At 34.6% G+C, this 23823-nt stretch overlaps 1 long non-coding RNA gene across 1 annotated transcript; it reads right to left on the bottom strand.

Annotated features, from left to right (window-relative positions):
- Positions 1–3014: 3014 nt before the first annotated feature.
- Positions 3015–5027, bottom strand: LOC111407847. Its single transcript, XR_002705218.1, has 3 exons — positions 4878–5027; positions 4268–4358; positions 3015–3571 (listed from the first exon to the last, which is right to left on the bottom strand). It is a non-coding gene; the product is annotated as an uncharacterized LOC111407847 (long non-coding RNA).
- Positions 5028–23823: the final 18796 nt, after the last annotated feature.

Here is a 23823-nt window from a genome sequence, read left to right as displayed (position 1 = left end):
TGACGTGCAGTAGAACCTATACTTATTTTTTTTCTCCCTCTTACTATGAGCATTTATATTTTTCATTTTCACATTTTTCAGCTCATCATATTTTCACATTTTATTCCGGGATCATTTATTTTTCATTTTAAGTTAAGGTTCTCCTCCATTAAACGATTGAGATGACCCCGTAGCGAGCTTTAGATTGATTAATCTAAGTCAGTTGGCAATAGATACTAGGTTTTAAGAGACCCCGTAGACTTAATTCCTCGAGTCAAATAGGCCTCGAAGAAGGACATTAAGATATGAGCTAATATAAAATGGGAGAAAATTTTTGCGTTAATGTCTACAAAAAAATGGTCAATTCATGTTTGAAGTCACCCCATCAACACGTGACAGCCATCCCAAATCTCACACTCGCGGGAGAGTCCCACTAAAAAGTTCATAGTGTGTAAAGTACAGGCGGTATATGAAGATACTTATACAAATTAATCAAAATAGACCTAACCAAGAAATGAAAATTACTCTACATCTTATCAATTTTAGCTCATACATGATTACAACTAGCAAGTTCAGAATTATATGTCATGCTATAGCAATTTTCATAACCGACCGTTTTTATCTTTTTCAATTTTTTTTTTGTATTTTTCATTTTTCCTAAAATGAATGCTCCACACACAAAAGAAAATAAAGACAAGCACACAAAGATTAAACTAAATATGCATGTGTCAAAGCAAAAAAATGAAAATGCACATGCATAAAATAAAAAGATTAGACAAAAACAAGCAAAAATCATGTGATGCATGCAACACTCGTATGTCAATTAAGAGCAAGCATGCATCACATATACCTAATTATCTAGATATATAAGTGTTATTTCCTTTAAGAGCACCATGATCCACTTCCAGATTCTGTAGATCACTCCTTTTCACCCAAACCTATCTCGCGAGAGAGCAGTTCCCCGACAGTTGTGTCACCAACTTGGTCAAACAATTCACTAGCTCAGTAAGGAATCCAATTTGACCAATAGACACCTAATTTTTGTTCTCATTTAAGTTCATGTTCCTATTTTTGTTGAAGTACTGATGACATCTAGGGCGTATGTGACCTAATTCTCCACAGTGAAAGTAAGTAGGGATGAACCTAGCACTATGGTTATGGTGACGCTGATTTCTATTCCTATGTTGATGGATCCTACGATGTTTGGTAGACCTCTGTCCTAAAGATTCCACAACATTAGATATGGGGCTAGCCACAGTGTTAGACTGGTCAGTAGCACGAACAAAAGTGGTTTGTGAAGTACTAGCAGCATTATTATTAAAATCTAGACCTCCCTTTTCACCCATCGGCTTGCCTATTCCTAAAATATTATCTAGCTTTTCAAAATTGCTAGAAAAGACAAGTATCTGAGAACTAGACAACTCCAGCTCACTCTCAAGGTGCTTGACCTAAATAGCTAAGGTCTTATTTCCATCGGTTAGCTCACTTACTCTCCTAGAGGACATATCATTCTTACTCGTGAGATCACTAACCTGGGCCTCTAAATATTCTTTCTCTAACCTAAGTTCCTTCACTTTCTTGTTCAGCACTTGGTTAGTAGCTATGATCTTGAGACTTTCTTTATAAATTTTATCATAAGCTTCTTCAAGATCTTCCTCACTTCCATTCTTATCACCAGATTCTTCACTACCATCTATATCATCATCTTGTTGGGATCCACTCTTAACCAAGCAATGAAGGCCATATATTTTCCACTCTCCTCATATGTGGATTTCTTACTCTGACTGTTCGAGCTACACTCATCATTAGTGAGAGTAGCATTCATAGCCTTGTTCTTGACTATCTTAGCATTAGGGTACTCACTCTTAAAATGGCCAAAACCTCCACGCTTATGGCATCTCACAGATTTAGACTTTCTCCTAGAGTCACTGAGGCTACTTCTCAGTTTTTCTTGCAGCTTCTTCTTCCTAAACTTTTTTTGAAATTTCTTAGTTAGTAGGTGATCTCCTCATTGTTGGGTGAATGTAAATCAGAAGATTCCATCCAGTTATTCCGAGCGAATTTCAAGGCTATAGATTTTTCCTTAGCTAGATTGTTTAAGGTAAGCTCATGGGTCTGGAGGGATCCAACTAGCTCTTCTACATTGATAGTGTCTATGTCCTTACTTTCCTCAATTGCAGAGTCTTTAGGCCTAAAACGTTCGGGTAAGGATCTAAGAATCTTCCTCACTCTCTTAGACTCGGGGATTTTCTACCCTTGATAGAAGGACGAATTCACTTTGTCATTTAGGCTCGCATACATCAAACATCTCATCATCTCTCATTCTTATCTCTTCAAGCCTAGTGGCTAGCATCTGCAGTGTAGAATTCTTAACTGCCTGAGTTCCTTCATGTGTGGTTTCTAAAATATTTCAAACTTCCTTTGCTACCTCACACATGGACACTTTCCTAAATTCTTCAGGGGAAATAGCCATAAATAGGGCATGCAAGGCTTTACTATTCCAATTACATTTATCTAATTCAACTCTAGACCAATTTTCTATGGAGGTAGGAGTGACAACACCATCGACTGTGGTAGTAGGGGCAGACCAACCATTCACAACACTTAACCATATCCTCTCATACATACACTAAAAAAAAATAACCGATTTCGCGACAAAAAAATATTGTCGCAAAAATTGAGATTTTGTTGCAAAAGAAATTTAGCAACAACTAGACGCTTGTTGCAGGCATTATCGCGCTATATGAGTCACAAAATATATTTTGCGACAACTTTCACTGGTTCATCACATTAATAAACTCACAACATTATTTATTTGATGCGGAAAGTACAAAATAGCAACACAATATTTGTCACCATAGTGTCGTCGCAACTCATATTTGTCGCTAAAAATTAAAAGGGCGATAAGTCAGTCTGTTGCAACAATTATTACTATAAAGTTTTTCCAAGAAAAATATCTATTGCGAATATTATTTTAAAGGTATAAATTTTGTTACCGATTCTATTTTGCAGCAACACATGCTCATAGCGATATATATTTAATAACAAGTCAAATTTGTAGCGAAATATGATTTACAATGCATTTGATATGTTGCATAATATATTTTAAGATATTCAAAATTTATAATACAGTTTATCATAAAACAAGTGATGTTTGTAATTAAATTTATTTCACAACACAGAGAGTTTGTCGCATCATCATATGTGAGAAATTATGATTTCTGCCATATGCTTCCCCCTCTCGAGTTTGGCCAGCTTCAGATGACTTTAGCAGCACATAGATTTTCTAACATATCATCATCTCATCATCATTTTCTGCTTCATCCAATTTAGATGTATTTCTTTCAACACCCTCCGTATCATTCTCAAGTTCCACCCCATGAAAAATCCATCTCTCATAACTTCCAGAGACTTTGGGATGATATAAATGAGATTCTACCATAAATGCATTTTGACAATCTCGACGTGGACACTGAACCTCGTTGTTCTCATCCAGACATTGTTTTGCTACCTCCTGAATTAACACCATCTAAATATTGATTACTTAATCTGTTACAAAGTTGCATCCAACTCCTATCCAGCATGTATATCTCTGTATTTACATAGACCATACAAAAGAGAATATGTAGTCAGTAATTTTTAGTGAAAACAACAAACAATGTTAACCAAAACAAAAGAATAAGCTACTGGAATGGATATTCTAAAAATTAGATTCTTTTGAACACTTCCAATTTAGTGCAATAATTAACTCATGAAACAAATTCTAATAGTCAACCTAAATACAACAGAGAATTTAACAAATGATGATCTCGTGACGAAGCTGAAAGCAACAAGGGTGGAAACAGTTGGTTCTCATGAAACTAGCCCCCAACAAAATACATCTGCATTATTTACTATAAAAGGTCAGTTCTAGAATACATATTTTCCCATATACAAATTTAGTATACATATTTTTTCCGTAGAATAAGTACTTCCCTTGTACAAGTAACAATTAATAACTCAAATAGGAAAACTGCTTGCAATTTGTAGGACTAATAAACTCATGGACAACAGAATTCAATCTTATTCTAGGAAGATTATATAAAGTTAATGAAAAAAAAAATAAACTTGCAAAGTTCAAATGGGCTTCCATTTGAGATGACCACCTTCTGCAAACTATATATTCTATGAGTGCAAGAAATTGGTGGAAAATCATATCACAATTCAACATAAAGTGCAAGTCTAGAAGTGTCAGAATATGCTCAAAATGTATCAATTTGAAGAAGATTGACATTTTTGTGCATATTACCTTCACCGTTGTGTTCACGTCAAGTATAACAAGATCAGACTACGACGAGATGTAAATAAACTAGCTTTTCCAGGTCCAAATTTTCTTTTCCCTGTAGTTAACAACATCCATGAAGAGTGAGGACACGTCCTTTAAAAAAACCACCCATTACCCAGAAATAATTATGAAACACATCAATAATGGGAAGGCAGCTTACTAAACTTCGAACTGTAAAACAAGAAATGTGGTATCATTTGTTTTGACTAATCTAATAAGCCATTGTTAAACTCTGTCTCTGTGCAACATAGAAACTGGCGTATAAGTCACAAAAATAATTGGTTTAGCAGATCATATCTATAATCTAATCTAGCATAGAGTATTATAGAAATAAGATGATGAGAGAAGGGAACAAAAGTAACCGTTCAGGGACTTAAACCCAATATTAACACCCTTCTTGTATATTAAAATAAAAGAAATTCATAAGCACATTTGTGCATTGCTTAACGATCAAATCAACAAGAAAAATGTATGATTAAACAAACACATATCAAACCCAAATAAAGAAGAAACCAAAATTGTAAATCTAAGTTTCTCCTCAACAGATTAGAAGGGGGAAAAAATGCAAATCGACCTACTAAAATTTCTCAGATAAGCAGTAAGTAGAAAACGCTTTGGATGCGGTTGACGGCAATGGAGGCGTGAGAAGAGTGGTGGTGACCTATTGGACTGTGCCGCCAATTGATATGGATTTGGGGATTTTTACTTGGAAGAAACCCTTGCGAAATTTGGCTGGGAATAAAATAATGTTTAATCGTGGGTGTTTTTATTAGGTTGAAGGGTAAAATAGAAAATTAAAAAACAAAACAATTTTTTAATTTTTTAATACCAAAAAAAGATGGTCATTTTTACTGCTTATTTTTTTTTTTTTTAATTGGTTCAGCATAGTAGTTCTTTTTATAAGTTATTATATGATTGAAACTTTTATTGTCTAATGAACTTTTTTTTTTTTTTTTGGTTGAAGATAAAGTTATTCTTGACAGTTTACAAAATTTTTATTAAATAATTTTTCTCTTGGTCAAAAATAATTAAAATTTAAAAAAAAAATTGTAGTACATATTAAAATGTCATCTTTAACTAGATGAAAAATAAACATTTGTTACAAAAAAATAAAAGAACATTGCAAGAAGTTAAGGCAATAGGCAAAGAGCATTGCGAAATATAATAAAAGCTATGATGAGGTACATTGCAAAAACATAACAACAACGTGATTTGAGACCTTTTGAAACATGCATTGCATGTTGCCATATCTTTCTACTCTACGACAACATTAGAACCTGCAACATACGAGTGAGTGTTGTGAAAGACCTAATGATACATTTTTTGTCCGTTGTAAAAAATAGTTTTTCTTGTAACGATTTTTTCCTCTATCTATAGAAATTTTAGCAACACATATTCCTTGTCGCAAAAAGTGGACTCTATTGCATCACACACACTTTGTTGCAAAAATAAAAGTTTGTCGCCATAAATTTCCCACCAAAAATATTTTTGGCATTTTGCTTCTCTCCAGTTTTTGGTGACAATCTTTATTATTTGTCGCACCTTCTCACATTTCACGACAACTTTTAATGTCGCCTTATATTTTTTGTTACTTATTTTTTTCATATCAATCTTTGCGACAAACTTAAAAAATGTGTTGCGCTAAATCACTTATTACGACAACTTTCCGTATATCACAAAATATCTTGTCGCAAAATCACATTTTTGTTGTAGTGATAGCTTCAAAAATGCCCTCATTCTCACTTTTTAATACGCAAAATTATTCCCATCAAAATGGGGCGGCATACTCAATGACATACTCATCTAGACAATGTAAGGTCACGACTCGTGTTTAGGCTCTGATACCACTTGAAAGTTCTAGGAACGCTTTGGATACTACTTGTAAAATGAACTAATCCTAAATTCAAATTTTATGCTTTACCCAGTTTACGTTCCAAGTTACCAATTCGACCTTACGTGCAGAATTAATACAATTAATAGCAAAAAGTCACTAATTAATCTAGTTCGTTAAACATACAAGTCATGTTAATCCTATATTGAACTATCGTTTTGCAATATGTAAAAGAATAAATCAACACAACTCACAGTTTGTTGCCAGAGAAACCCAATGTGGAAAAAAAAAACTCCAGGACCAAGTCAGTGATGTCTACTATACCAATTTAGCAAGTACAAGTTACATCAAACTTCGTACCCAATCAAACCTACTGCTCCAGTCTCACGATTGTATCACAAAGTGGAATTTCAAGAATCGCCTGTTCTTGTCCGATTCACTGTGCTTGACGTCCACCTCTCTCAATCCCCAATGAGATAGTCTCTTCCTCAACGGATGAAGGAAGACACGTTGTTTTGTCTTCAAGAACTTTGATGTTTTCCCATCGTAGATTGCCCAAATCACAAGATGTTATAGATGAATTCCTTGATCAATTCTATCTTGGACCTCTTGAAAGAATGTAGGAAGATGTTTTGCAATGTAGGCACAATGTGGCAATCTCCTCCTTTTGTTCACGACCTTTGATTTATATCTGGGGACAGATGAGAGTCCTGGGCCATGTAAAAGTCTCGAAAAATTAGACTTAGAATTACTGGCAAAACATTATCACTCGAGCGATGAGGGGACGAAGAGCGAGTGACGAGCTCTCTGCTTTTTATGCTCGAGCATTGGTCAAGCGAGCAGCCAGCGACGCTTTGCTGTATCTTTACCCTAGCCTCAAGTGTAAACCCTAGCCTACCCAACTTTACAAAATTGCAATGCAAGGCCCTGACTTTTACATCAATGTTCAATTGAGTCCCTAACTTTTACAAACATTCAATTACATCCCTTTTATTCCCAAAATCACTAATTACACTCTTAGACCTAACAGAGTTGATACTTAGTTAACATTTGAAGTCAAAATTTTCAATTTTGAAAAAAAATGGTAGAAACAAAAATTATTTCCATTATGATTGACTGTGCTCTAATTTAAGCCACCAAGAATTATCTGTTTCATTGTTAATTGTGCTCATAATTTTGCAGGAAGTTGTGGCTTTGATGAAGAAGGTTTGAATTCTTATAGATTTCAATCTCATGGTCCAGAATCTTACCAAGTATTGGATTCTACTTCAATAAAAATATAAAAATAGATATTTTATTTCAATATTGAAACGTGGAAGATTTAGAGTTTGTGCATTATTTTATTTGAAAGGAAAAGTTTTCCAAGTAATCTAATTTTTTTAAGGCCAAAGAGCTTTTTTCTTGAAAGTTTATATGACTATACTGCCTTTTATCAAAATCCTCACTTGGCAAAGCAGACGAGATTGTTGACAATGTAGAGTTTATTGTTCTCATTGAAAAGTAGGGCTCAGTTGTCTAAATGGACTAGAAAGTCTCGACAATCTTGCATAGTAACTCATGGAAAAGGATGAGATAAATTTAGAAAAACTTTTGACGAGAAAAATGATATCTTTAGATCAAAGGACAAAAAGTTTTGAAATTTCGAATGACGTTGCCAAGCAATTTCCTCAATTTAAATGTTATATATATAGCCAAAAGTGCATCTATGAGATCGGGATAGCATTTGATTCCTTCTTTACTTATCCTATATATATATATATATATATATATATATAAAACAGTAATTTCAGGCCCACCTTTCATGGTGCCTTTGTATACGAGGCTATCTGGAGAGGATCCAATGATGTTACTGAAATCTTCGCAGGCTACCTCAAGTTCTTGTCTGCTGTATCTCACAACATCCTTTAGTACTTCAAAATCTATGCAAATTGTTGTATAGTCCACCCAACCAAACCTTTGTGAAGGTTCACAAGACATGGTTCTTCTTAAGTGCACTTGCACTCCTCTTTAACTTTCTCTCTCGAAATCTGCTTTGTTACGCCTTTTTGGTTTCTTATCCGTGATAAAATCTGATCTTAGTTTATTGAGGATAAGCTGTTAAGATCTTGGCTTAACCTTTTGTTCACTGAAAACAAAGTCATTAGTTGTGAAAAACTGAAGAATTGCACGCGGAGGTATAGTCTTTCCACTGACGTGTTCCAGAAAGTACCATGTGATTCTGAAAAATCTATTCTTGGATATTTAGCTGCTGGAATCTAAATTGAACCATATGGTGTTTCTATCATCTGTCATGCTTCATTCCAATATCTGCAACATGGGCATTTTGAACATCCATGCCCCTCTTGAGGGGGGCTCTTACAATATAGAACCAGAAACAATACATATTAGTAGATCCCTTCCAGTTCAGCTCACCAGATTCCAATCTTGATTCCAGCTGTTATGTAGTTATGTTAGTTAGTTGGTTAGTTAGTTTAGTTACTTAGAATAAATATAGTTAGTTAGTTAAATCTGTTGAAGTCCAGCTATAATGCTATTGTACCGTGTCTATAAATAGAGCACTTGTATACCTTATAAGTCATTGGTTATTTTCCAATCTTCAATATGATTTCACGTTGAATTTATCTCTTCTTCTTTTTGCGCTCTCTAATTCTATGCTAGAGAGTATCTTTTCTTCTTATTGCTGTCTAGTTCTATGATAGGGAGATGATTTCAATATTTTCTTTTTTGTTTACTGCTCTCTAGTTCTATGCTAGGGAGAATTTAACATGATATGTGAAAATTTTTATCATGTGCACGTTACACGTATATCTTGATATTAACTTGTTTCACGTTGCGTTTTGTGAGTTTGCTAAGATGTGCTTTGAGGAATTTGGTAATCGAGTAAAACATTGGATCACACTAAATTGAGCGATGGGCCTTTACTTATTATGGATATGTGATAGGCAATTTCTCCCCTTGTGCAACTTTAGCAAATGAAACTTCGATAAAACAATTGATGCATTCTTCGATCTTTCATCACATATGTCCAATGACTAATCCTCACTTTACTTCTTCAGAAGGTGATCCGATCAGAGAACTTGATTCCTCTAAAAGAGATCGAATCGGAGAAATAATTGCTATGGCACAAAAATTGCCTCACCATACTTTCTCAAATGGAAATCTGGGCACTGATCCATATATTGCGGCACACAATTTGATCCTTGCTCGCGCACATGCGGTTTATATGTATAGGAAATATTATCAAGTTTTCATTTCAAACACACATATAAATAAACACTTTTGAGATTTAACTATTGATTATAAATATTATTACATTTGTACATACAGGAACACCAAGGAGGCAAAAAAGGGGTGATAAATGTTTCAACGTGGTTTTACCCACTTAGGGACAACACCCAGGAGGATGAATAGGCTGCTTTGAGGGCAGTGATGAGAATTGTTGTTCAAAATCAATAAGTGAGGTGTATGGAATGAAAGTGGAAACGAGCAGCCACAAACAGGCCAAACCCATGATCTATGGGACCGTATAGACCCTATAAGGGTATGATCGCAAGGAGATAGGCCCTGCTTTGAACAACCTATGCGGTCGCATAGGCTAATACTAGGGTAATCATGTAACCGTTAGTAGCCATTTTGTTCAAATTTCACGTGGTTTTTGAGAGTTTTTTGGCACCACTTCGTATGGCATGTTTGAAGGCTATAAATATGTGGTTGATAAACTAGAAAAAATATTGAAAAATCTATAGCCACAATTAAGATCAAACTATTCATTCCAATTATATTCAGATTCATATTCAAGCCTTTCCTTTTATGTTCTTGAGTTTTGGAGAATTACACCAGTGCTTAAGAATTAAATTCTTTATAAGGCTTGATTAATACTTCAAACCATTTTCCAATGAACCCTTTAAGAACCAAAATTGTATTCTAGAGGGGGTAAATATCATTTGAGGATTGTTCAAGCCTTCATCATCATTTTCGTCCACTTGATATATTTTCTATCTTGTTTCTTCTCTACTTCCCTTGGTTGTGAAATATTTCCAACGATCTCAAACGATATTTCTGCTATGGAGAATGAAACCATAATGGCTACGATCAAGTTGATGAATCATGATCTTGTTTGGACCATTTTGGTGGGACAAACTTCACAAGATGGTATGCCAAGTTGGAGTTTCTCTAACGGCATTGGAGATAACGTTTTGGAAAGGATTGAATCCATCGCCACATATTCGATTCTAGTAATTATCATTTCATTTTCTCAAATTCCATTATGGCAAGTCGAAATTTTATTCGATCTTCGCACATGAAAAAAAAATTACGTGGGTTTTGACTACATATTAATCTGATTTTATATGCATAAAACGGATTGAACATCTATTTTCATTATATAAATATAGTTTTGACATATGAAAAAAAGGAGATGAAACCCACTAAATGGATATTAATTTATATGGTGTGCATTATATTTCAATGGTCAAATGATTGCTGCTGATAGAAAAAGAATATATGAATGCCTACATTGCTATAATGTGAAAAGGCGAATTTATGCATGACTTTTGGTCCAAATTTGCGGTATGTGTTCAATTTTATCATGTCAAAGTATATATGTGCATGATCGTTTGCTGAAATTTGTAAACATTGATAGTTTATGGTTTGGATATCATGTTTTAACAAGCAATGTGTTATTTCCTTTGTGGTCAATTAAAACCATATGCGGTTGAAAGTTACAAATTGCATCTATTCATATAATAAACTATGTTCACTATTGGCAGAGTAAAACGGTAGAGTATGTTTGTTGATCTATATGATTGATTATTTTTAAATTGTGACAAATAGAATACTTTTAATAAGTATCAACCTAATAAGAAAGATGAAAAGATATGACTTTCCAAAGTTTTGACTTATTCCAATTTTTTATTAATGTTACTGTTACTGCATGTGGAAAATGAAATAAATTGATTATTCTCACTTTATCGTAACAGTTGGAAATGGTTCATATGCATGGGATGATAATGTTGGAAGATTACCAAATATTTGTTGAAAGTATATGAACTTTCATGACTATTCCTTTTATTGAAATATGATAGATCTTGTTGAAATTTAAATTTTCACATCTTGTTAAAATCATACTAACTATGATTATGATGATAGCTTCAATTAATTGGATGAAATTATGTGAGTTGATTGATACAAAATTATATTTGCAAATGAACATGACAAAATGTGATTTTATCCAAATATGAATAAAGTGAATATGTACCTCATTATTTGATGTGATATGATGCTAACTTATGAAAGGTCACAAAAGTGATAAGTCACTTATATTTGGAGAAGTACCAATTCTTGAGAACCAAGATGCTTAGTCTTCTTCATTGTTAAATTTAACTTCAATCGTGGAACCAATTAAGTTGGTTTATGCTTGGAAAAGCATTATCGGTCTATGAAATGACCTTGATTAAATTGTGTGTGATCAAAATTAAAGATTGTTGGATTGAAGTACATTGTGACTTAACAAACACTATCTGAAAGTATATACACTTTCATGGATATTATCAAAGTGATAAATGAATTAAACTATGAAAGATTTAATGAACTCTGAGTTCAAGTATAACCCAAAATGTGGGCATTAACATTAATGCTCGTGAAATTATATGAGAAGTTCAAGACTTGTGGATGCAACATTACTAGATTGCATTTGTATTCCTAATTAAGGAATTGTAGGGCTAACTTAGTATAAAAGTCACAGTTTGTTGTGCCATTTTAATCATAGAAAGATGTCTATGGAGGAGAAAATGTAGAAAATCCTTATACGATTATAATGATGATATACACTAAGTCTAAAGTGGATGAAATAGGTTAAAGCCGGTTATGGCATTTGCAAAAACAATTGGAATATTTAAATAATATTCTTAGTATTGAAGGTCATTGTAATATTTCAATGATGAGAATTGAATTCCCATATATGAAATCCACTAGCAAAACTGATTGACTAGTGTGATAATTTGAATCCTGCAACCGTGTTTGGAAATCAATAAAGCTTTAGATAAAGTTAGTGAGAAGCACATAGCTTCATAAGAGGATTTCGTGATAGTGACAAGTTGTATCTATTAAATGAATCGATCATTGGCTAGCTACATTTAATAAGATACTAAGTCACGTGTATTGGAAAATCTAGACATATGAGTCTTAGATGTGACTTCATAAGGAAATTAATTAAGGATGGAATAATTTTCTTAAATTATGTAAAGTCAATCAAGAATTTAGTAGATCCTTTAGCTAAACCTCTAAATAGAGAATTAATAGCACGTACTTCAAGTATAATGAGGTTGAAACTCCTAAATTAAAAGGTCCACCAATGACGGCAAGCCTACCTATCATTACTCAAAGGGTAATCCACGGGTTCAAAAAGTTACAACAAATCATTTGATATATAGATAGTTTCAGCATTATAAAAATCCACGATAACCCTATCCTAATTAAATAATGTTGGTTGTTACTGGATTGAGGATTGGGCTTCAAGCTCTTAATGAAGTTAAGTACTAAATACAAGTATCTCTAAATGTATCAAAGATACTTGAAGAACTTCATGATATGATCCAGAAGCTGAAGGTCGAGAATTCAAGTCCGAGCAGAGATCCATTGATCGTTGGAGCTGGTCCGATGACTTGGATGAGGGCAAAGAAGTTCAATCAATAGTTGAAGAAACATCGGTCTTGGAGCAAAAAGGAACAAGTTTGGTGTTGAGCTCGGGAGCCTAATCCTAGTGGTTGAACTTAATTCAAGTCCAAAACAAAGTTGACGAAGTGCCAAAATTTCGCTTGCTCATCGTTCGAGCGAGAAAAGTAGAACCAATGTCGCCCGCTTTTAGCTGGGTCTTTACTCGACATCGCTCGAGCGACGCTTAAATTCGAGATTTTTACGCGTTTTTCCATATTTTTGCAGAACTTTATTCCAATTGAACTACTTACCATATTGGAAGATTATGAGATACATAGGATTTTATTTTCATTGCATTTAGAACTTTACATTATTTTGAGAATTCAATAGAAGAGGCAATTTACTTTCTTCCTTCTTTCTTCTTTGAACAATCTTTTGAACTTATCAAAGATTAATTCTTTGTGGCATCCAGCATCAGATCGTGGGTTCTTCAATTTGTAAACAAGGGGTTCATCGCATCACAATTATCTTTGGGTTTCTTGTTTCAGTTTGTCGGGTTCAAATCCAAAATCAGATTATCAATTGGTGTTCTTGGGTTCTGCATCAATCTAATAATGGGTTTACATAATTACTGTACCTACGGGGTTCACATCAATTGGTATTAGAGCTTTGGCTCCAATATAATTAGGTTATATCTTTTTTTTCTTGTTTGTTCGCCAAATTCTTTCATTTCCTAGTTCTCCTTTTGTGTTCTTGAGTCGTTCTTTGTTCCTTGTTCATAGATCGAAATTTTGTTGGTAGTATAATCTTGTTGTTGTTTTATATATAAAAAAAAAGGTTGCTGTTCAAAAAAAAAAAAAAAGTTGATGTTCACATAAAAAAAAAATTTCTAATTTTTTGATTGGTTTACTACCAACATTCCAAGTTTGATTAACAAAAATAAAAATAAATTCAAAGTTGTCAAAATCATTTTAAAATCTTTATTACACCTCCATTGTTAAATTGTTTAGTTGAGTCTTTTCAAAATTCCAATTCCATTGTTCGAAAATCCCTTAAAAATTATATTCCTTGACTTGCATTCGGTCTTGAGTCCACAAATTTTGAATCCGGTGAGTTCATTGATTGTTCTTGGAAGCACTTAGTAAAAGCATTGAGTGGTAAAAGGTAGATGGTGAGCTTATTAGAGGATAAAAGCCATATTTTGTGATTTTCGAGTGAATACGGATGAGGCAAATAAAAATTTCTAGTTTTAGGATGTCTAGATGAGAAGATTCCGATTCAAGCCAACATGGCAATCATAATGCCGCAATAAATGATTTGATACAGCGATTTGAGAGTACTTTTGGAGTTGTGAGGGATAGGTTGGATCAACAGGAGGCTTGGATGACTAGGTTAGATACATAAGTGGCTAATCTTCATAGGGGACAGCCAATAGAGATGTCAAATGCTAGGGGACTGAGTAGGCAAGAACCTAGGAAGATAAGGTATGAGGAATATGATAGTGATCTAGATGAGTATGAGGCTAATGACGTTGATTTGGGATGGACGACGAATAGAGGCGATAGGTTTGAAAGACAGGTTAGGAATAATCATGGAGATGAGATGGATGGGAATCTGGGTAGTATCAAAATGACCATTCCACGGTTTAATGGGAGAAGTGACCCAGAAGCATACTTAGAGTGGGAGAGAAAGGTAGAATTAGTTTTTGAGTGTTATAACTACTTGGAGTAGAAGAACGTCAAGTTGGCGGTGTTAGAATTCATTGACTATACCATAACCTGGTGGGATCAAGAGGTTACTTCACAACGTAGGAGTGGGGGAAGACCAATTAGCACATGGGATGCGTTGAAGGCATTGATGAGAAAACAGTTCATTCCTAGCCACTATTATAGGGAGATCCACTTAAAATTGCAAAGCTTGTATCAGAGGTCAAAGAGTGTAGAGGATTACCACAAGGAAATGGAGATACTCATTATTAGAGTGAATGTGGTGGAGGATCGGGAAGCTATTATGGCAAGGTTCTTGAATGGTTTAAATAGGGAAATTACTAATGTAGTTGAGTTGTAGCATTATGAGGAATTCGAAGACATGACGCATGTGTCCATAAAGGTGGAGAGATGGTTGAAGAGGAAGGGGACAGCTAGGCAACAACTAGGTACTTCGAGTTCTAATTCATCTTAGAAATCGAGGTGGGATAATAGTAAAAGAAATGATGTTGTACCTAAAGGCATGAATGAATGACAAAACGGAAAAGATGAAGATGCTAGTAAAGCAATGCCTAAAATGGAGTCAAAACGACCAAAGAGTCAAGAAATCAAGTGTTAGATGCTTGAGGTCTGGGCACATCGCTTCTCAATGCCCAAATAAGCAGGTGATGGTGTTGCTAGACAATGGAGAAGTAGTGAGTGAGAGTGAAGGAGAGTACGATGAGATAGAAGAGGATAAGGTAGAGTTTGTTGGTGGGGACTTGTTGGTTTCGAGGTGAGCTTTTAACACTCAAATCAAGGAGGATGATTCGGAGCAGTAGCGGGAAAATATCTTCCATACTCGGTGCCACATCCATGATAAGGTATATATTTTGATTATTGATGGTGAAAGTTGCACAAATATAGCTACCACAACTTTAGTTGAGAAATTAGGATTAGCTTTACTTATACACCCTAGGCCTTACAAATTATAGTGGTTGAATGAAAGTGGAGAAGTTATGGTTAACAAACGAGTTTTAATTAATTTCTCGATTGGGAGTTATAGTGACAAGGTTGTACTTGATGTATTACCTATGCTTGCGGGTCATATCTTGTTGGGAAGACCATGACAATATGATAGGAAAGTTACACATAATGGGTATAGGAATCGGTATAGCTTTGTCAAGGATGGGAGATCCATTACTCTTGCACCGTTAACATCGGCACAGGTGTATGAAGACCAAATTAAACTAAAAAATGAGGAAGAGAGGAGAGTGAGAGAGCTTAGAAAAGAGAGAGAAGATAGTGAGACGCTGAGTAAGAGAGAAAATGGTGAGGTGGCCGAGAGTGGGAAAAAGAGAGAGGTCACATGAAAGGAGAGAAAAGACTCAGTTGAGTGGAGAGAAAAAAGTTAGTTGAGAGGAGAGAAAAGCTGAAAGTAAACTTTTTTGCGAAGGGGAGTAAGTTGATAAAAGGTAAACATTGTTGTTGTTGTTCGTATAAAAAGAGTCATTTATCAATTTTGAGGAATCTAACACACCCCTCCCTAGTTTGGTTAAGTCCTTGTTGCAGGAATTTGAATATATACTTCCAGAGGACGTGCCAAGTGGATTGCCACCAATTGGAGGCATCGAGCATCAGATTGACTTCATACCTGGAGCTATCATTCCAAACAAACTACCTTACCGAAACAATCCCGAGAAAATAAAGGAGCTTCAGAGGTAAGTGGAGGAGTTGATGAGCAACGGATATGTGAAGGAGAGTATAAGTCATTGTGCCTGTTCTATTGGTGCCAAAGAAGGATGGAACTTGGAGAATGTGTGTGGATTACAGAGCTATAAACAACATAACGGTAAAGTATCGTCACCCAATACCTAGGCTAGATGATATGCTAGATGAATTTCAAAGTGCTTGCATTTTTAGTAAGATTGATCTTAAAAGCGGGTATCATCAAATTTGTATGAGGGAGGATGATAAGTGGAAAACGATATTTAAAACTAAATATGGATTATATGAATGGTTGGTTATGCTGTTTGGTCTCACTAATGTACTGAGCACTTTCATGCATTTCAAGAATCATGTTTTGCGTGCTTACATAGGGAAATTTGTTTGTAGTTTATTCTGATGACATTTTAATCTATAGCAAAGACCTAGATGAGCATTTGGAACATTTAAAATATGTGCTTGCTGTGTTAAGGAAAGAATAACTATATGCTAATTTCAAGAAATGCACGTTTTGTACAGAAAAAAGTTGTCTTTCTAGGATTTGTGGTGAGTACTAGTGGTGTAGAAGTAGATTAAAAAAAGGTAAAAGCTATTAAAGAGTGGCCAACACTTAAAACCATAACTGAAGTTTGGAGTTTCCATCGTTTGGCTAGTTTTTATAGGAGATTTGTAAGAGATTTTAGCACAATCACATCAACATTAACATAAATTGTTAAGAAAAGCATAGGTTTTCACTGGGGTGAAGCACAAGAACTTGCATTTAACACTTTTAAGGACAAATTGTGTAAAGCACCTATTTTGGCATTACCTAACTTCGATAGAACATTCGAGATTGAGTGTGATACTTTAGGGATAGGTATTGGAGCAGTGTTAATGTAGGAACGGAGACCTATTGCTTATTTTAGTGAGAAGTTAAGCGGAGTTGTACTAAACTATCCGACATATGACAAGGAGTTGTACTCACTTGTTCGTGCATTGGAGACTTGGCAGCATTACTTGTGGCCTAAGGAATTCATGATACACACTGATCATGAGTCCCTAAAGCATTTATGAAGTCAAGGTAAGTTGATTAAGAGACATGCGAGGTGGATGGAGTTCATAGAGATGTTTTCCTACATCATCAGGCATAAACAAGGTAATGAAAATGTGGTTGTGGATGCGTTGTAATGAAGGTACATGCTTCTTAATTCTTTAAATACAAAGTTACTTGGTTTTGAAGATATAAAGAGCATGTATGAAAATGACATTGATTTCTCTAGCATATATGAATTATGTGATAAGGGAGCTGTTGATAAATGCTATAGGCATGAAGGATATTTGTTTAGAGAAAATAATTTGTGCACACCTAATTGTTTTATAGGTGAATTGTTGGTAAGGGAAGCACATAGTGGAGGTTTAATGAGGCACTTTGGGGTTCAAAAGACTTTAGATATGTTAGGAGAACATTTTTATTGGCCTAAAATGCGAAGTGATGTAGAATGAGTTTGTAAAAAATGCATAACTTGTAAAAAGGCTAAGTCTAAGATTTTACCTCATGGTTTGTATATTCCTTTGCCAGTACCTAGTGATCCTTAAGTGGACATCTCAATAGATTTTGTGTTGGGTTTGCTTAGGGCAAAAAGGGGTCGAGATACAATCTTTGTAGCGATTGATAGGTTTAGTAAAATGGTACACTTTATACTATGTCACAAAACCGATGATACCACTAGCATTGCAGGATTGTTCTTTAGGGAAATAGTATGATTGCAAGGAGTCCCTAGGAGCATAGTGTCTGATCGTGATGGTAACTTTTTGAGTCATTTTTGGCGTGTCTTGTGGAATAAGTTAGGAACTAAAATTTTATTTTCTACAACTTGTCACCCACAAACCGATGAGCAAACTGAGGTAGTAAATAGGACCATAACTCAATTGCCTCGATCTGTGATCAATAAAAACTTGAAAAATTTGTGAAGAGTGCTTACCATTTATTGAGTTTGCTTATAATAGAGCTATGCATTCTACTACTTCGTTTTCACCATTTGAAATAGTCTACGGCTTTAATCCACTAACTTCTTTGGATTTATTGCCTTTGCCTGTAAATGAACGAGGTAGCTTGAATGGTAAAAGAAAAGCTGTGTTGTTAAAGTCACTCCATGAGAAGGTTAAGATATAGATCGAAGAAAAGAGTAAGTTGATTGCATCAAAAGTAAACAAAGGGAGAAGATGCGTGACATTTGAGCTTGGAGATAGGGTCTAGGTACATTTCAAGAAGGAGTGTTTCCCGAAGCAGAAAAAGTCCAAATTGCAACCGCGAGGAGATGGACCTTTCCAAGTCATCGATAAAATCAATGATAATGCATACAAAGTAGATCTGCCAGGTGAGTATAATGTTTCGGCTACATTTAATGTTGCTGGTCTATCTCTTTTTTGATGCAGGTGAAGATTCGAGGATGAATCCTTTTGAAGAGAAAGGGGATGATATGATCTAGGAGCCGAAGGTCGAGAAGTCAAGTCTTGGTAGAGATCTGTTGATCGTTGGAGCTGGTCCGATACTAAGTCGAGGGCAAAGACGGTCAACAGGCGATGGGAATGCTAGTTCAATCAATAGTTGAAGAAATTATTCCAGGTTTTGAGCTCGGGAGCTAAATCCAAGTGGTTGAACTTAATTCAAGTCTAGAACGTAGTTGACGAAGTGCAGGAATTTCGCCCGCTCATCGCTGGACCCTCGCTTGAGTGAGAAAAGCAAAACCAATTTCGCTTGCTTTTCGTTGTGTCTTCTCTTGAGCGATGCTGCTGTCGCTCAAATTTTGCTTAACGTCGCTCGAGCGATGCTTAAATTCAAAATTTTATTTTTTTAAGCATTTTCCACATTTTCTGCCAGAATTTTATTCCAATTGAACTACTTACCATATTGGAAGATTATGAGTTCATTTTTTCCATTATTTTTAGGTTTAGTATAAATAGGATTTTATTTTCATTGTATTACATTATTTTTAGAATTCAATAAGAGAGGCAATTTGCTTTCTTCCTTCATTCTTCTTTGAACAATCATTTTAACTTATCAAAGATTAATTCTTTGTGGCATTCAACATCGGATCGTGAGTTCTTCAATTTGTAAAAAAGGGGTTCATCGCATCATAGTTATCTTTGGGTTTCTTGTTTCAATTTGTCGAGTTCAAATCCAAAATTAAATTATCAATTGGCGTTCTTGGGTTCCGCATCAATATAGTTGTGGGTTTTGTAGTCACTGTTGCTTCGGGGTTTGCATCACTTCACCTAAAAGAACTTCAAGGTGGTGCCACCTCAATAAAGAGTTGGAGTTTTTCTCTTAAAAGTTTGTTAAAAATGATGAGTGCAAGGCCATATTAGCGCTAAGCGAGTTTGAGAAACATGAGAACACGTTATACTTGTGTATGTTCTTACCAGTATTGCCACCTGGAATAACTAGTTCAAAACTTCACGCTACCTTTGTTTCCGACTTTACTTTGTTTAAATTACACTATGGTTAGATTTAAATCGAAAGTTATCTAATCCTTATGCATAAGCATTGTAAACCTTGAATATGAGATTTAATGAACTTTTGAACAAGTGAGATGTGTGGAATGAAAGTGGAAACAAACGGCCACATATGGGCCAAGCCCATGATCTATGCGACCACGTAGACCTTAATAGAGTGCAAACACATAGAGGCTTTCAAACAACCTATGCGGTCGCATAGGTTAATGCTATGCAACCACATAGAATAATCATATGATCGTTAGCAGCCATCTTTGTTCAAAATTCCGGTAGCTTTTGAAGGTTTTTTGGTACGACTTCATACGGCATGTTTGAAGGCTATAAATATGTGGTTGATAACCTAGAAAAAATATTGAAAAATCTGTAGCCACAATTAAGATCAAACTATTCATTACAATTATATTGAAATTCATGTTCAAACCTTTTGCCTAGGAACCCTATAAGTACCAAAATTGTATCTTAGAGGGGGCAAATGTCGTTTGAAGACAACGATATCGTGTTCGAGCCTTCTTTATCATTTTCATCTACTTGATATATTTTCTATCTTGCTTCTTCTCCATTTCCCTTAATTGTGAAATATTTCCAATAGGCAGTTGACTTTATGTTAGGATGGTAATTACTACATGTGCTTGAGAAGTTTATCATTACCAAGACAAATTTCTCTTCATCTCTGTTAGTTCCTAACTCTCCAAATGAAATTAGTGTGAAGGGAAGTAATTTAAATGTGATTTCATTATCGAAAATTTCTTCTCTTCTAATTTGTTTATATTTTAACTTCTTTATACATTTTTGTTGTTTTTATATTGTATAAATCACGTGTCTTTTCGAGAATACATCAGATATACTTTTATAGAATTTCAGATAGTACTTCTATTGTAATCCTTTAGTTAACACATTTCCCCTGTTCAGGTTTGTAGCCCCTGTAATAACTGGTGATTATCCACCATACATGAGAAATAATATAAGTAAAGGTCTTCCCAAAATTAAACAAAAGGAGGTGGCACTAGCGAATGGATCTTGTGACGTCTTAGGTATAAATTATTACATGACTTATTATTCCAGAAATATACGTGAAAAAACTCCACAACCCCATTATGACAATGATCTGCATGTTGAATATCGCAGTTAGGGCTGGGCAAAATGTCTGGTTCGAACCATGCGGTTTTTCTTAAGTTAAATGCTCGAATGGGTATTTGAATCAAGAATCAACAAGTTCGGTTCTGTTCTCGGTTCTAGACGAAGAACTGAATAAATCAAATTCTTTTAATTTTTTCTAAATAAATTATAAAATTATCTAATTAAGTGATTAATGCTCCAATTTTTAGTTTATTTATGTTTGTTAATTGTACTTTTCAATTTTTTCTTGTAGAGTTTCTTAGTTGTGAGTATGGCAAGTCAAACAATTGATAGGCAATTCAAATAGTTGGTAAGTATTAACAATACTTTAAAATATTTTATCTCTATGACTTCTAATTTATATTTCATTTTTCAAGTAGACTTAAAGGTTTGAAGTAAATGAATCATTCAATGGATCATTGAAGTTTTAGTATTGGTATCTAATTTTTTGTATTTGTATGCATTGGTAAATTACTCTTGTTGGACAACTTGTCATTTATATGTTATTAAATTGAACTACATTAATTTGTAAAAACTACTATTGAATGTATTATTAATTGTATTTATGCAGTGTCGTTATAAATGATAAAAGATTTAATTATAGAATGGAACCGATTCGGACCGAATAGAACCGAATGATACAGAACCCGAACAGTTCCATAAATATATTTGGATCCGACGGTTCCATTTACTAAACACCCAAAATTTTTTGCTTTAGTTCGGTTCTCTTTAAAATGGACGAACCAACTCTCGCCCAGGCATAATCACAGTAAGTACAATTCAGTCATATATTCTTTTATCTTGACATAAAATGGACACTACTAATAACAATATGTTTACTTCTCATTCTTTTGTAGCTTATTGTAATGGGAAGTCGATTGGTCAGCGGCTGAGCCATTAACATTATCCTTTTGTGAGAAAAAATTGAAAATGAATAGATTATTCTTACAACAATTTAGGAATATCAAAAAATTATGATGACACATGATCGTGACATAGACTCATAATAGAGACACAACAAATTAAAATACAAATTATGGTTTACATAATTTCCAATGCTAATGTATAATCTAACGTAATAGCAATCTTTCTTATTTCGTGGTAGGCTGGTTGGCCATGGCTGTACATAGTTCGAAAGGCAATTTTCCATCTCATGCTTTATATAATGAAAAAAATATGATAGTCCCAAGATTATCATTACATAAAATGGTATATAGTCGTGTTCATTTGTTTATTTAAATTACAAAAGAATATTTTAAAATTACAATTTTTTCACAGCATTTAGTGGTTTGTTGAATTCTTCCATGATATTTTGTAGGGTTGGATGAAGTCAACAGTAAAGCCCTAACAATTTCAAAGGCTCATATTGATGAAACTAGGATTAAGTATCACAGGGACCATCTCTCATACCTTAGAAAGGCAATAGAGTAAGTCATCATTTGTTTTACACATATGGTACTTCAATTTGAAATAAAACTGCATGTTTTGAAATTAATCGATTAATTTTCCTTCATTCTTAGTCATTGTGTATGTGTGAAGGGTTACTTCATATGGTTATTGCTTGATAATTTTGAATGGACCCAAGGGTACAAATACAATATTAGATTTGGCATTTTTTTTATGTAGACTTCCTGAATGGACGTTTGACTAAATGATTAAAGCTACATGTCTATGGTGCAGCTTCATAAGGGCCTCACATGCCCCTCACTATTGGGGGATAGGCCTCCCATGTATTAAAAAGATTTTGAGGCCTGCTGATGCGAACCCATGAGCAACGAACACTCACGAAACCACAACAAGATTGCCACAGTTCCCAAGAGTGCCAATGAATCGATGGTTTTGGATTTAACCCCTAAACAATGACTCAAACAGCCATTAATATATTAAATTAATGACTTTTTAATACACGGTTTAAGAATCTCACCCGGATTTGTTGAATGCCACGAGAAAATCATCCCGATAAGTTCGACAATGGTTGAAGCATCACGCCTCGAAAGAGAGAATTCTCTAATTTTTAATTCATCATAAACTTCCAATACAGTAATGAAAATAATTTCTTATTTATACTAAAACCCTAAAAATAATAAAAATATTAAAATCCTATTTTAAAAAGGAAAAAAAATCCTAAAATAATGAAGAAAACATGAAAAGATTGGAGAGAAAAAGGAAACTACCAAGATGCTCTGGAATTTCTGGAAATTTTCCCTGTCGGTAACACTACGACCGCATTGCTATTTCCTATGCGGTCGCATGGAATACTTGGCGACCTGGTCTCAAATCCTTCTGATGGTTCATGCGGCCGCATGGGTGGTTCAACCTTGCGGTCGCATAGTTGTAGTTCACAGCCATTCAACCATTGTTTTGCATCCAATCTGTGCCAATTATTTTGGCCTTCATTTTTCCGGCTTGTAACTCGATTGCTTCTAAATGAAGTGGCCTTCAATCTCAATATTAATCTTGGACGTTGGCTTGTGATTTTCATCCCCAACTTTTGACTTAGCTCATTAATTCCGACATTTAGCGCTTCATAATTTCAATCAAATAATCTTCCAGCTTTATCACCTTCTTTTGGCCTCCAATTTAGTTCAAACATTGGGCTTGTTTCAACCTTGATCTTCCTTCCAATGCTAGTGGAATTCTTGGTAATTGGTAGCACACTCGGATCACATCACCTACCCCCACATGTGTCTCACCTGGCAGGGCCAGTGAAATAGGTCCCTGTACGTGGAGCTCGGTTCTCAGTAAATTTCCTAAAAGATCAGCTACCTTGTGGATGAATTTCCTAAAAAAGCCTAAGAAGTTAACATGATGTTAAAACCGAAGAAGAACGACATGGTATCATGAGAAGGTCAAGATGTGATGGTGTTAAAAATAAACAATTACTGGTTCCTTTGATTTTTTTAGAAAAGTTGTGTTGAATAATGCAAGCAATGATGCATGCTAGACATTCCTTTAGTTTCGTCACTAATTCTCTTGTTGGATGAGACATAAGGAAAAGTTATAATTAATTTGTG

This window comes from Olea europaea, chromosome 13 (assembly GCF_002742605.1).
Source record: "Olea europaea var. sylvestris chromosome 13, O_europaea_v1, whole genome shotgun sequence".
Classification (NCBI taxonomy): Eukaryota; Viridiplantae; Streptophyta; class Magnoliopsida; order Lamiales; family Oleaceae; genus Olea; species Olea europaea.
This window is presented reverse-complemented; position numbering and strand designations above follow the sequence as displayed.